This window comes from Spermophilus citellus (genome assembly GCF_964194105.1).
Source record: "Spermophilus citellus genome assembly, chromosome: X".
Classification (NCBI taxonomy): Eukaryota; Metazoa; Chordata; class Mammalia; order Rodentia; family Sciuridae; genus Spermophilus; species Spermophilus citellus.
In genome coordinates this window covers 105,048,124-105,063,945 of record NC_138190.1, presented here as the reverse complement: position 1 = coordinate 105,063,945, position 15,822 = coordinate 105,048,124, and the positions used below count along the sequence as shown (strand labels likewise).

General features: G+C 35.7%; 1 protein-coding gene across 2 annotated transcripts in view; it reads right to left on the bottom strand.

The window, feature by feature from the left end:
- RNF128 (ring finger protein 128) overlaps positions 1–15,822 on the bottom strand; it is a gene marked incomplete at its 5' end in the record, with an annotated part of 105,740 nt that overhangs the window by 44,575 nt on the left and 45,343 nt on the right. The window lies entirely within an intron of this gene.

The following is a 15,822-nucleotide window of genomic DNA, read 5'->3' as shown; positions in this document are numbered from 1 at the left end:
CACTTAGGGGAAGAGCAGCTGGAACAGGTTGAGTCTCTATAAAACTTTAAATTGTGTTGATACTGAAAAAAAAGAAAATAATAAGACACTCCATTGTAAAAAGTTATAGAATATATGTCATTTAATTAATAATAGGATATTCTGCAAATACATTACAATTTTTTTTTTTTTTGCTAACGTTCTCTACCTTTCTTTTGTTTTAGCAGTACTGAAAAATGAACCCAGGGGTGCTCTACCATTCAGGTATATCCCCAGCACGTTTTAGTTTTTATTTTGAGATGGGGTCTCACTAAGTTGCTGAGGCTAGCCTAGAACTTGTGATCCAACTGCTTCAGCCTCCCTGAGTTGGGGGGTTACAAGCATGTGACCACACCCTTCTTATGCTAATGTTTTCTATTGTAGTTTTGTTTTGTGGTGGTAAGGGTCCTAGAAACTAAATCCGTCATTTGCTGTTGCTACTTGTTAATGTTTTCTGGAGGAATGATAGTAAACTCTACATCATCAACATATTCAATCCCTTGGGATAATAAATTTTGCAATATCCAGAGCTCTTCAGAATCTGATAGTAATATCTGATGGTGCAAGATGAAGCAACTGCTAACTAACAAGATAAATACAACAGACTAAAATAATTCAAAATATATTATTTGTTGAGCAGTAAAAATAAGGTAAATGGAAGACTTCTGGATTTCAGGAAAAGAAAACTTAAACAAATGAATATTTGGAATTTGGTGATGTTTTTGTCTTGTATTCATAGTTTCTGCTTTCCTATATTGTAAAGCCTTGGGAAGAAGAATTCCACTGAATAAATTGTTGCTCTATCAAGGGAAAAACATACAGGCACAGAATTAGGTCATAGTCTAGACTTATAATGAAACTGGGACGTGGCCTCCACCATTTGCCCCTTTATTCTCAACCTTTTAGCCCAGGTAGAACTAGTATAAGAATGCACAGAAGATACATGCACTCTGTACCTTAAATGTTGTCCAACTCTATACAGTGCCATTTTTGTGTAGATTTGAGAATCCTACCTGAATTGCTATTTGAGTGCCAGACTTGTGTTAGCCTGCTTTGTGTCACTGTGACAAAATACCTGTGATAAAAAACTTAAAAGGAGGAATGATTCATATTGGCTTATGGTTCCAGAGGGTTTAGTCCATGACTGTTTGGCCCCATTGTTTTGAGGCCTGGGGCAAGGCAGAATATGAGGGCAGGGAGTGGTGGGAGGGGAGGCTTCTCACCTCATGTAGGGCCATGAAGCAGAGAGAGACAGGAAGGGGCTGAGGTCCCAAAATTCCCTTCAAGTGACCTCACTTTCTTCTATTCATTCTTACCTCTGAATAATGACATAGGCTGGTGACTAAGCCTTGAGTGATGGTCTTTCTGGTGGACATTTGAGATCCAAATCATAACACACACTAAAATGTCATTATTATAAAAAATACAATAGAGACTGAAAATGCAGGCTCTTTGGAAGGAGAGGACTATATTATCTTTCTTTACCTATTTGCTCAGTCCTTTCCTCCTAACAATATCTAGCAGAGTACTAGTCATAAATGGGAGTTGAAACTGTTTCTTAATTCTGGAATCTCATTTTGTACGCATCCTCTTCAGAAATAGTTTGTAATAGGGAGATTAGATTGAAAATTCCATTTACTATTAAAGTTAGAATATTCTGTCGAGAGATAAGGTATTCATTTTGTCCTGGCCCACAGGTGCAGAAGTTACCATAATCTAATTAGTAAGTATTACATTAGGTATCCATAGAGAAAATAAGAACTTAGTGTGCCTTTCTTCACAACTTTTGGTATCATTCAGGTACCAAAAACAAAAAAGTAAGAAAGAATTATTATTGCCAGGTGTGGTGGCATCAGCTATAATCCCAATAACTTGGAAGACTAAGGCAGTAAGATCACAAGTTCTAGGCCAGCCTGGGCAATTTTGGGAGACTCTATTTTAAAATGAAATTAAAGAAAGAAAGAAAGGAAGTAAGGAAGAAAGGAAGGAAGAAAGGAAGGAAAGAAAGAAAGAGGAAAGAAAGAAAGGAAGGAAGGAAGGAAGGAAGGAAGGGAGGGAGGGAGGGAGGGAGGGAGGGAGGGACTGGAGATGTAGCTCTGTGGTAGAGGGCCCCTGGGTTCAATTTATAGTACCAGGGAAAAAAGAATATTCTACTACTTGAGTATATTACATTTCTTTCTGTATGAAATATAAAAGCTAGTTTCTGCACTCCAGCCCACACACTAATAATAAAAGCAAACACAAACTTATCTCACCTGTGTTTTTATTTTTTTTCATTAAATTGTCTCTGAAAGTCAATAAAGAGAATAAAACTCAACTGTAGATCTATGCTTTGAAGTTTTATTAACCTGACATAAAACGTACAAAGAAATATAACTAAATGTTTGTCATCACAGTTGAAAACATTCTGTTCTTATCATAGTTGAGGAAACTCTATTGGTTTAGTCACTCCCTGACACTGACAAATCTTTGATACTATTAAAATATGAGGCCAGCCTAAATACACAACAAAATGAAACAAAAAACAAAATATAAAAGGAAGAAATTGTCAAGTGCATGGTAGTCAGTACTTCCTAAATTATATTTCAAATGCTAAGTGTTTGGAGATAAAAACTGTTCTATAGATAAATAAGTTCAGAAAATAAAGCATTCCATAAAGTTATAGCTGGTTTCTTTAGCATTTTAGAGGCTTCCAGAAGTACTACAATGATATGCATTGCCAAGACTGGTCTATAGATGAGGGTAGGAGGAAGGTAAGCTATTCTCTACTTTTATGGTTTGAATATGTGGTATCCCTCAAAAGGTCATATATGAAACAATGCAAGAATGTTCAGAGGTGAAATGATCAAATTATGAGAGCTGTAACTTAACTGGTGGATTAATCCACTTGATTGGATTAACTGGGTAGTAAGTGTAGGTGGGTAGGATATGGCTGGAGGAGGTAGGTAACAGGGGTATGACTTTGGGGTTTGTATTTTGTCCCTGGTAAGGAAAGCTATGCTTCTTGGTTGACATATTGGGCAAGAGCTATGGAGTTGGCTGTCTGTGGACTGAACCTCTGAAATAAGTCAAATGAGTCAAAATAAACTTTTCCTCCCATAAGTTGTTCTTATTAGATCTTTTGGTCATAGTGATGAAAAACTGACTAAAACATCTATGTACCAGGATGTGTACTAAGTGATTTCTCTATATTATCTATTTTAGCCCTCATCATAACCCCATGAGGCAGATGCAATTATCATTCTCCATTCTATCTGGGAAAAAACTTGAGTTTTAAAGAGATTAATTTGGCAAGGGTCACAAAGCTATTACATGATGCAGTTGGGATTCATATTAAACTTCATCTGAGTTCTATGCTACTTCTCTACTACCATGCTAACAAGAGGGTCATGGTCATCTGCCATTTCTATTATTGGAGTATAAAATCTTATTTTTAAAGTTTTGTCATTGCTTAAAATGGAAATACACAGGAGAGAAGAAAGATAAGATAGTTGTTTCCATTTCTTGATTGTGTGATTTATCTCTACATTTCTCAGGAACTTCTGAGAAAAAAATAGCAATATGGATATCACAGTTCTTTTCTACTTCTGCATATAAAACTATTACATATTTCAAAGTGTGGTGGTGAATAGCTATAATAGCCAAAGGGGAATTATTATGTTTAGTAGCAAAACTATTGGAGGCAAAAAGTTCAAGAGAACTAACGTTGACTAATTGCTCACAAAAGGCCAAATGCTTTATTTCTTTTTTTTTTTAAAGAGAGAGTGAGAGAGAGAAAGAGACAGAGAGAATTTTAATATTTATTATTATTATTTTTTTTAGTTATTGGCGGGCACAACATCTTTGTATGTGGTGCTGAGAATCGAACCCGGGCCGCACGCATGCCAGGCGAGCGCGCTACCGCTTGAGCCATATCCCCAGCCCCTAAATGCTTTATTTCTAACATCATGGAAAGTAGATATTATTATGCCACTTTTTATGAACAAGATAAATGAAGTACAAGTTAATAACCTGACCAAGATCATATATTTATTTACTTGGTAGTGCTAGAATTCAAGTTAAGCAGTGTGACTCAAGGACACTATACTCCCATTGTAATATGACATCTACCAATTGCAAATGGAACACAATTGCCTTTGGTACAATAGACAGAAATGAAAATAGAGTAATCATGTAGCTTTCTTTAATTTCAAATGATAATTTGTTGGCTTTAATCATATTACTTGAGATAAATCAATTCCCTTGTCTTGTCTGCCACTTCAACCAAAAGGCATTAGCTAGAGAGGGACAGCACAAAGGGAGGGATTTGGGGGTTGGGGCAAGAGTGATTTTACATTGGTCAATTTCCATCTCTCTCACATATCTTGCTTGTCCTGTTGTCAAAATGAAATGGTGGTGGTGGTGGAGGTAAAAAAGAATTTGACTGAAACACCCTTATTAAAACTTCTTTACAACAGAGTTAAATAGAGATTGCTCATGGTTCTGTGAATGAAAACTTCGCACAAATATTCTTCTAGCCTTCATTCAAGTGGCTGCTGAAATTCTCTAAAATGAGAAAAGATGTACTTGAAGATTTACTGATGGCTAACTAACTACAAATCAAAGTTAAGATATATTTGTAAAACTTTTAAGAACATTACAAATGTTATAAAATAAATAATGTCTTCTGAAACCATCATAGATTAGGAAAACAAAATGCAGAGTCCTTAAGGTGAAATACATGGAAAATGTGAGGTGGGACATTGGTCAACATGACAAAAAGATTGAATAACTAGAGAAAACTACACCAGTGTGGTTGGGAAGAATATAATGAACTATACTTCATAGGGCTATCATAATGGACAGTAACCAGAATGGAAATACTAATGGGCTGTGTTTCAGGAATTTATTTTTAAGCTAGTAGTTTGGAACTAGAGACAATACATTTTGCCATAGTAAAGTTGCTAAACTGGGTTTCCAAAGAGCCCACACATTATTGCGTGTGAAAATACTTTGAGGACTGAAATTGCAAAGCAAGTAGAAATTATTATTTAACTCAAATTTGTCATAAAACTTTTCAAAAAACAATATCATTATAATCCAAAACAAACAAAAGCATTTAATATTTATCTTGAATACTGGAATATGAGAAAATGCATATTTAATCAGGAGGATTACATGGTTGACTGGAGGTTTTTGAGATTATGTGGCTGAGTTAGAGATATATTCAAGGTCATTAGATATTGAGAGCATTGGTTTGTCATTTGGTTAATTTCACTTCAAAAGAAGTAGGTACAGGGCTGGGGATGTGGCTCAAGCGGTAGCATGCTCGCCTGGTATGCGTGTGGCCTGGGTTCGATCCCCAGCACCACATACAAACAAAGATGTTGTGTCCGCAGAAAAAACTAAAAAATAAATATATAAAAAAATCTTATATAAAAAAAAAAGAAGTAGGTACAGTGGTGCATGCCTGTAATCTCAGAACTTGGGGAGGCTGAGGCAGGAGGATCACAATTTTGAGACCAGACTCAGGAACTTAGCTAGACCCTGAGTCAAAATAAAAAAGAAAAAGGGCTGGGGATGTAGCTCAGTGGTAGAGCGCCCCTAGGTTCAATCCCCAGTATCCCTCACCATCAAAAAAATGATATGAAATCACACCGAAGGGAGCACAACATTTTTGATGGAGAAAGGGCTCTGGCAGAGAGAAAAAGACAGAAACACACACACACACACACACACACACACACACACACACACACAGAGAGAGAGAGAGAGAGAGAGAGAGAGAGAGAGAGAGAAAGGATTTGTGTGTATACACACATGCGTGTAAGAGAACCTAAGGTAGAATTTACCAAGTTGTGAAAGGCAGAGTAAGGGAATAGAAGAGCAGGACACAAAAAGCATCTTGAGATAAAAAGAAGTGGTACCAAAGCAACCCTTGAATCTGATAGTTGCTTATGTGAACAATCGACTGGTGGAGTTTCATATTAATTTCAAGGGAAATTAATAATTGATTCAATTTTAATGAGCTTATATGTTCAATATATCATTAATAAAGTAAAAATAAGAACATCATGAAATCCTCTTGGTGCCCTCATTCTAGCCAAATTTCCTTCTTTTTTCCTAGAATGACAAAGCTACCATCACCAGGCAAATCCAGTGTCTCTTGAGAAAAAAAAAATCACCAATATATTGAATTCTTTATACCAAATAGTTACATTTAGGATTAATCTGAAAATTATAAAATATAATGGATACTAAGGGTTCTAGTGAGGTTAAATAGGCCTGTTCTAAGAAAGAAACAAAAATACAAAGAAAGGAGAGGTATATTTCTGTGTGTGTGAAGGAGAAAAAAGATACAAATAATGATGCAATGGGTAAAGAAAAAAGAAGTGCTCCATATTAAAATAGGAAGAGTCAGTCCTTAAAATTCTTTATTGTTCAAGGCCCATTTTACATATGAAGAAACTAATTAGTGTTAACAAGAAAGGATCACACTAAACAATTATATGGGCTGCATATATTCAAAAGGTCAAAGCAATTCTTAACTGTTCACAATAGTCTGTAAATCATTTCTATTAGCAGATATGCTTTGTTCTTGTTGCTATAGTCACATTGTTAACACTTTCTTCAGGTTTGTCTACACTATTTGAGTATTTATGGATTTTTAAAAATAACTGATTTTTCTGATCATAAGTATAAAACATTCTAAGAAATTCAGAAAAATAATACTGAAGAGAAAAATAATCATCCATAATTTTGCAAACAATGTTAACATTATGGTGTATTTTCTTTTTAAAAAACTAAAACATTATTAGTTGCAGGCAGCATTTAACCAAATCATGTCAATATTTTGTCTGGAACGATAAGTTAATGTCTAGAGAGAATTAAAAACACATAAACGAGTAAATCCCAGTACTGTAATTCTTCAAAAAAGGTCAAAATGAATACAGTTAACTCAAAGTCTCAGATTTGTACCTAACTTGATCATTCAAGTATTAAAACCAAGTAATCCACAACCAGATTCTGAACCTAATAACCTTCATCAAGTCTTGTTTCCCACAATTCAGCATGAATCACCAAACTTTCTTTTCGTAAGAATTCAATACTGTAGTGAGCCTATTGGCAAATTCAAGCAGTAGCTACACACCGTGATGCATAGAAGGACATGCACACTGCTTGAAAAGAAAAGAACAGGAAATAGAATAATAACAAAGAGCCCTTGTGTACTGCTTTGCCTGTAGAACTCCAAGGTGGGTGTTGTACAGCCATGTGTGGCAACTCTGAACTGGCTTAGTAACTGCCTCAAAAAAATGCACGTGCTCTGTGCTTGATAATAACTCCCTACAGCAAGCAGCTGCAGATCACCATTGTAACATAGCCCCAGTGCAGTGAAGTACACTGTTTCTGTGGGCAAACGGGCTTCTATCACAATGTTACAAGAGGTCATTCCCTCAGGAGACAAAGTTGGTAATTGTGCTGCATCAAAAATTCTTCACATTAGGGTGCAAGGTTATCTTCTGGGCTTGGGAGTTTCTATTTCTTGATTTGGGTGCTCATTATACAGGTGTTTTCACTTTGTGAAATCCACTGAGCTCTGAACTATAGATTTATGTACCTTTTTGCTGCATGTAATACTGCAAAAAATTATGTATGCAAAAATTATTCATTCTCAGAAAATGTGCAGTATCCTATCAAATAAACTTTGGGGAAAACCCTAAGAATAGTTTACAGTTCAGCGGCCATCATGACTTTTTAAAAAGACACTTTAGTCAATGAGGTGCTACTTAAGCAACAAGGAAACTGGTGGCAATCCTCAGTTCTGAAAAAGTTATCACTCTAATGCCATCCATTTCCCTGCAAATTCCATGATTTTGTCATTTTTTAGTGCTGCGTAATACTCCATTGTGTATAAATGCCACATTTTTTTTTATCCATTCACCTATTGAAGGGCATCTAGGCTGATTCCAGAGTCTAGCTATTGTGAATTGTGCTGCTATGATCATTGATGTGTCAGTATCCCTATAGTATGCTCTTTTAAGGTCCTCAGGGAATAGTCCGAGAAGGGTGATAGCTGGATCAAATGGTGGTTCCATTCCCAACTTTCCAAAAAATCTCCATACTGCTTTCCATATTGGCCGCACCAATTTGCAGTCCCACCAGCAATGTACAAGTGTACCCTTTTCCCCACATCCTCGCCAGCACTTATTGTTGTTTGACTTCATAATGGCTGCCAATCTTACTGGAGTGAGATGGTATCTTAGGGTGTTTTTTTTTTAAAGAGAGAGTGAGAGAGGAGAGAGAGAGAGAGAGAGAGAGAGAGAGAGAGAGAGAGAGAGAGAGAGAATTTTCAATATTTATTTTTTAGTTCTCGGCGGACACAACATCTTTGTTGGTATGTGGTGCTGAGGATCGAACCCGGGCCGCACGCATGCCAGGCGAGCGCGCTACCACTTGAGCCACATCCACAGCCCTCTTAGGGTGGTTTTGATTTGCATTTCTCTGACTGCTAGAGATGGTGAGCATTTTTTCATGTACTTATTGATTGATTGTATGTCCTCCTCTGAGAAGTGTCTGTTCAGGTGAGGGGAAAGGGGAAAGAAAAAAAAAAAACAAGGGAGAGAATTGAATAACAGCAGATGGGGTAGAGAGGAAAGATGGGAGGGGAGGGAAGCGGGGCTAGTAGAGGATAGGAAAGGTAGCAGAATACAACAGTCACTGATATGGCATTATGGAAAAATGTGAGTGTGTAACCGATGTGATTCTGCAACTTGTATTTGGGGTAAAAATGGGAGTTCATAACCCACTTGAATCAAATGTATGAAAGATGATATGTCATGAGCTATGTAATGTTTTGAACAACCAATAAAAAAATAAAATAAACTACAAATATCAAGACAGGAAAAAAAAGTTATCACTTATGGGAATATTGTGAGAAGAGAAAATAAAGCACAATTGGTAACCAAATATTTCAAAAGACCAATGCCACAAAGGCAATGCAAATGGGATTAGACCAGACCACATTTATGGATAGTAAGTATATATATTATTTTCTTTTTACTGGTTCTTTTTAGCTATCCACAACATTCATTTTGACAAAATTATAAAACCATGGAATATAATTTGTTCTAATTCAGTCCCCAGTATTTCCCCTTCCTCTCTTCTCTTCCCTCCCCCTTTTCTCTTCTCTCTACTCCATTGATCTCTCTGTTATTTATATTGTTTTAACTAGTGTCTTTTGGAAATACAAAGGTCAAATGTTTTCTCTGATATACAGAAGCTAATCCAAAATAAGGCGGGGGGAGGATAAAAATAGTATATTTTGATATAAACTCCTGTTGAACAAATTTTTGTCTTATATGCCCCAAATCATACTCCTTCCCATCAGATTGTCATACTTCCTTTTTTGCTGGCTAATGGAAGAGAGGTTCAGTCCCTAACCCCCAGTCAATGGCCATGAAAACCATTTTTTTTATTTTTAATCACACAAGGAAGGCTTACAATCAAAAGCACTGGGTGTGATAATGGAGTGCAGTAGATAGAGTACATACAGTTCTTTAAATTATACACATACACAGAGAGAGAGAGAAAAAAAGATGACAATAAAACGCTAAAAAGTGGCCATAGCTACAGATTTGTAGGTCATCTTTTAATTTTTCTGTATTTTCTTAATACTACATTAGTACTCATGAAAAATTCATCATCATGATAAAAGTAAAATACAAAGCTATACCTATGCGTGGAAAAAAGTTAAGAAGGAATATGAATAATGTTTGACTCTGTGTTTTAGAGTTATGAGTAACTTTTAATTATACTTTTTTATATTTTCCAAGTTCTCTATAACAAGGATAATTACCTTTAAAAATCAGAAGATAACTGAGGAAATGTCCTTACTCCCCTCTCTTTACTCATTTGATTGGAAACAGACATTAAATGTAGCATTCTGTATTCTGAATGGGGGAAAAGTTCTTTATATACTTAGAAAACAATCTGGTGATCAAGCTATATTTTCCATTTTTAAAAATAAAAAGACGGTGTTCTCTTTTATGTTAATGAGGTTCAATGCTCATCACTGTGTTCAAGGGAAGTATATTAATTGGAGACATAAATTGAAGGCTGTTGTAAATAGTTTCTTTTTTGGCGGGATGCTAGGGATTGAACTCAGAGGCACTTGACCACTGAGCCACATCCCCCGCCCTATTTTGTATTTTACTTTGAGACATGGTCTCATTGAGTTGCTTAGTGTCTTGCTTTTGCTGTGAGTTCAAAGCCATTTGAACTCATGGTCATCCTGCCTCAGCCTCCTGATCTGCTGGGATTACAGGTGCATGCCACTGTGCCCAGCTCTGTAAATAGTTTTAAAAACATCAAAAAGCATAGTGAGAGCTCAATTTAAAAACTCTAAAAACATATTTCACTATTTCCTTGTTATATAGGTCATTTTGTCATTAAATATCCATATAACTTGCCCATGACAATTGTTATGGTTTGGATGTGAGGTGTCCCCCAAAAGCTCATGTGTGTGACAATACAAGAAGGTTCAGAGAAAAAATGATTGGGTTGTGAGAACCTTAACCTAATAAGTGAATTAGTCCCCTGACAGGGATTAACTGAGTGGTAAATTAAGACAGGTAGGGTGTGGCTGGAGGAGGTGGGCACTGGGGGCATGTTTTTGGGTATATATTTTGTATCTGGTGTGTGGATTCTCTCTCTCTCTGCTTCTTGATCATAATATAAGCCACTTCCGTGTACCACACACTTGCTGCCATGATGCCCTGGCTCACCTCAGCCCCCAAGGAATGAAGTTGGCTATCTATGGACTGAGACTCTGAAACCATGAGCCCCCAAATAAACTTTCCCTCCTCTAATTGTTCTTGCCAGGTCGTTTGGTCCTAGCAATGAAAAAGCTGACTAAAATAAAATAATGGTGGTCACTACAGAAATTAGGGAGCCCATAATCTTGAAATATTTGTATACTTTTATTGTATGTTCTTCTTCTTCCTCCTCCTAGATTTTCCTACATTCCTAAATAGGGCAGGTACTTTACCTTCATTATTTTGTATTATTCAAGCAGGAAGCACAATACACAGCAGTCAGTAGATCCTTGATAAATAGTCAATGGTTTCAATTCTAATCCCTTTCCTTAGATACTTTTCTATTGAATCTTATGATCATCTAGCATTAGAATTCTTAGGTGTTTTAAGGCAACTCAACAACTATTTCTAGAATATATCCAAACAAAGATCCCTATGGGGAATCTGAAGATTAACCAAACATTAAAATGATTACAATCCAGTAAGAAGGTAAAATAATCCAGTAAGAAAGTAAAGAAGTTGGGCTGGGGATGTGGCTCAAGCAGTAGCGCGCTCGCCTGGCATGCGTGCAGCCCGGGTTCGATCCTCAGCATCACATACAAACAAAGATGTTGTGTCTACCGAAAACTAAAAAATAAATATTAAAAAAATTCTCTCTCTCTCTTTTTAAAAAAGAAGAAAATAAAGAAGTAACTATCAGCAAAATGCATAAAGTACACTAAGAGATCAAGTGCCATTATGATCAAAAAGATCACTTTGTTTTGTGTGTGAGCTGTAGTGGGAAGAGAAAAAAAAAAGAATTGTATAGAAACACCATGTATTGCAACCTATAAATGTGTGTAAATTGTTATGTTTCAATTAAAATAAAACACAACTAAAATTTTTAAATTAAAAAAAAGGCTTGAAAGCCGAGGAAACTTTTGTTTTGAACTTTGAAGAATGGGTGAATTTTTGAAAAGTACAACTGAAAGAAGGGATGTATAGGCAACAGCAGAAGTACAAGCAAAGTAATAATAATGGGAAAAGATAGAGAATGTTTAGGGAACAATATGAGAGAAGAGGTACATAAAGAGAGAAGTTTGTGACCAGATAATTAAGAGTCTTGTATGATAAGGTAAGCAATGTAGTCTAAACTTTGAGTAATGGTACCTATATGATCAGAGCTGTGTTCTGAGTGGCAATATGGAGGAAGAACTGTATACAAGGAGAAAATGACTGGAGCAAGGAGACCAAATAGGAATCTAAAAATTTTTCCCCCATGAGAAAACAAAGGAACTGAAAGTATGGTGATAACAGTTGCAAGGGAGAAGGGGACATGTGTGAGAATATTGAAAGTGATAGAATCAACTGGATGTGGTAGCTAGCTACTTTTTTAAGGGGGAAATAATAGGGGTATGGAATGCAAAGGAGAAGTGTTAAATGAATGGTTTAATAAAATACCAGAAATGAAAAAAGAAAAAAAAAAGAAAGGCCACAGAAGGAAGAAACTGCTTGGGAGAGTTTCAAAGGAGTGGCCAATAATTTTAAATACAGTACTGCAGAGATACCAAGAAGAATACATCTGGAAATGGATTTGGGAATGTTATTTGACATGAGTGAATCATCACCACCCAATCCCTTTTGATCCTCTTGTGAGCCTCTTATATAGTAAAAAACGTTCTGTTCTAAGTCAATGTCCTAGAATAAAAGCTAAATGTAAGAGCTGAGAAGAGACTCAGATAGTGATAAAGAAGTGTAATGTTCTTTGTAAGTGGAAAGAAGATTGGTCACTTAAGGAAAAGCAGTTGTATAAGAAAAGAATGACAAACCTAGAAGGGCCCCCCCAAATTTTTTCTTCATAAAAATTCAGTCTATTCAACCTGTTTCTAAATGGTCCACGTTATGACTTTGAGGAATGTGGACTTTAAGTACTCCAGGTATTTATTTTCAAATTATGTTCTGATGTAGGATGCAATTTTCATTTTTTTCTGAAATACATTTAACTATTTTAACTGTGATTAAAAATAGTATCTTCCTATATGACAGATACTGCACTGACACTTTATCTACATTATCTCATTTAATCCTAGCAACCTTATGAGGCAAATTTATTATTGTGCCCATCTTATATATTAGAAAACTGAGAAGGAAAATCATTGGCCTATAAATTTTAAAATACTAAACCCTTATTATATATATTAGCCCAATTCCTTAACTAATATGCTCTACTATCTTTCAACAATGCAAATAAGTAACTTTTTTTTTTTTTGGTTTGGTTTTTCTTTTTCTTTTTTTTCATAAGTAACTTTTATATATAAAACTGTATCTCATTGGAGGCCGCCAAATCATTAAATTACACTGTTCATTCACTTTTTTTTTAAACAGCCCTTAGGAATAACGCTTCTCTGGCTACCCCTTTGCATATGTTTCAAATTCTTGTAAATGTGTCATGGATTATAAAGGCTGTATCTTGCATGGGTCTTTCAATAAATTCATGCCTGCACATGTTGACTCAAGGAAAATTGTACAAGCAAGTGCACACACCACTTCAACCCCGAGGCTGTGCTCAATTAGACAGCAGGCAAGGCTCAGGCCCATCTGCTCAGAGTAAGAACAGTTAGTTGTGCAACAACAAGAGCATGCTTAATGTGTCTGATCATGGCAATCTACATTTTAGATGGCTTTAGTGCTTACTAAAGTTTTTAGTTTTGGCTGCTTTTTATCTGATTTTCATATTTAAGATAAGAACTTTGAATAATAATTAAACTTTGAAACTAAATTTCCTTCCAGGTTTCTGGATCCATTTGACTGAAAAAATGTATGTATATCCAGAGATTCCAAGGCAAACTGTTAATGAATATCTATCATTTGTAATTATCTGTATGAAGCAAGAGTTGCTGAATACATTGCCATCAAAATGAAACACAGAAATTCCATGGGTGGATGCTACATCACAACTATCTTTTATGAAATTTTGGTATACATAAAAACAGCCTTGTTTTCCAAATTGATTGACCTTACACGGTGGAGTTTCTCTCTACTATCCAAAAAATGTGGAGCAACTGTTCTAAATCAGTTAGTTCTATTGCTTCAAACAAATGTATCTTCATGATCAAAGGATTGTGATAAGTGAGAGTGTGGAAACTCAGCACAAACTGGAACAAAGGACAAACAATTCAAGTGCAGGCCCCTGTGAGAGTGGGTAAAGATTGATTGTGTAAACAAAAAAGACAGCAATGGCTTCTCCACATTTGGTGATCCCTGTTTAATTTGCAACAATATATCTCGAGTTAATACTTAAACCTCAATCTTACCTCTCTGCCACTACAACCCAAGACAAATTATTTTTGACCAGACATTAAAAGGAACCCCTAGGTTTACTCTTAGGAGTGAATAAATAATACAGCACTTTGCAAACAAATATTCAATAACACAAGTGGAGGAAATGCAAAGTAATTTCCCCCCACCCATGTTGAAAAGTAGTTTCTCCAGGAGTTCAAGGGAGAAATGTGATTCTAAACCCCAAGTAATTTGCCAGTTTTTTGGTTAGTTGGCTTAATGGCAATATTTGCTATCACTATCATCTTAGATAATAATAAGTTTTCAAAGTATCAAAATACCTTTGTGAATGGAGTTAAGCAATCAGTATTTAGGGCTTTATTCATACATGATATCCTGAAACACAATAGGCATAATTAGGTTTCCAGTGCTTATGTTTTTCCTACTACACCATACTGCCTTTCAATAAAGTGTAAAATATATGTATAATGTCTAGCACATAGTAGGAGCTCAACAAAAGGTAATTTTATTGCCTCCTGAAACTATCAGATAAATGTCCTTAACAGAAGTGGAAGAAAAATAGTCGAAGTGGGAACTCTCTAATAAAAGAATACGCTTCAATTACAAATCATTCATGCAAATGAATCTCATTTGGAGAAGACAAAGTCAAACCCTTGTGTTTTAGACAGAAAACTGAAATGTAAAGCATTTAAAATTTAATAAAACTTATTATTCACTTTTACTGGAATTTAAATGTAATTTCATTCTAATTGTTGGATTATCAACCAAAGAAATATAGTTTGCTCCTATAATCAACATGCTAAATCTAAGAATCACAGCTTTTTAGAGCTAGAAGGGATCTTAGAGTTCATTTAGTTCACTTTTATCTCTGCACACTCTGCCAAACTGGCCTCCACCCTTTACACCTCTATGTTTTCATCTGACACGTGAGTAACTTGTACAAGGTCATGAAGCTGAGAGAGGCAAAGAGGGAGCTAAAGGAACTCAATCTTCTCAGTTCCAGTGTAGTGCTGTTTCCACCCAGCCACTCAATAAGAACTTTCCAGGCAAATCCTATCATACTGCTTTTAGAAAAACACAAATCCTGTAGCTGTTAAATAAGCAGATTTATCTCTTCAGTGACTCCTAGAAGGCTAATCCATATCAGCTAACCTTTACTGAGAGTGAATAATCTGTTATACTGTCTTAGACTCAAGTTTTATTTCATTTTATTCTCAAGGCAAACCTGTAGATAAGTTTTTCCTTATTAATCATTCCAATTCGAATGTTGAGTGCATCCAGACTCAAAGACTTCAAATAAGTTGCCCAAGGTCAGAAGACTAGTAAGCAATGAGCAGAAATTTGAATCAAGGTCTGATCTGAGGCCCATCTTTTAACCACCACCATATACTGCTATTGCATGTCTCTTCCTTTTTCTCCTCCTTTTTCTCCTCCTTTTTTTAATCTGTCCTTTGGGGTCTAGGATCACTATATACATATAGGATATTTGTGATTAGGTATTATCACCTAATCACAAATAGGGAAGTTTCTGGAAGGATTACTGAAGGGGAAAAACAATAACCTACACCAGCTCCACAAATTTAAGAACTACCTGGACTACTTTACAAAGTCTAGGCCCTTGCTATCCTCATGAATAATAAACCTCTTTCTTTCTCAGTAACTTTAATCACCTGTTTTGGAACTCAATAACTGAAATCAGATTTTTCAAAGACAAATAAAAACACTGATACCA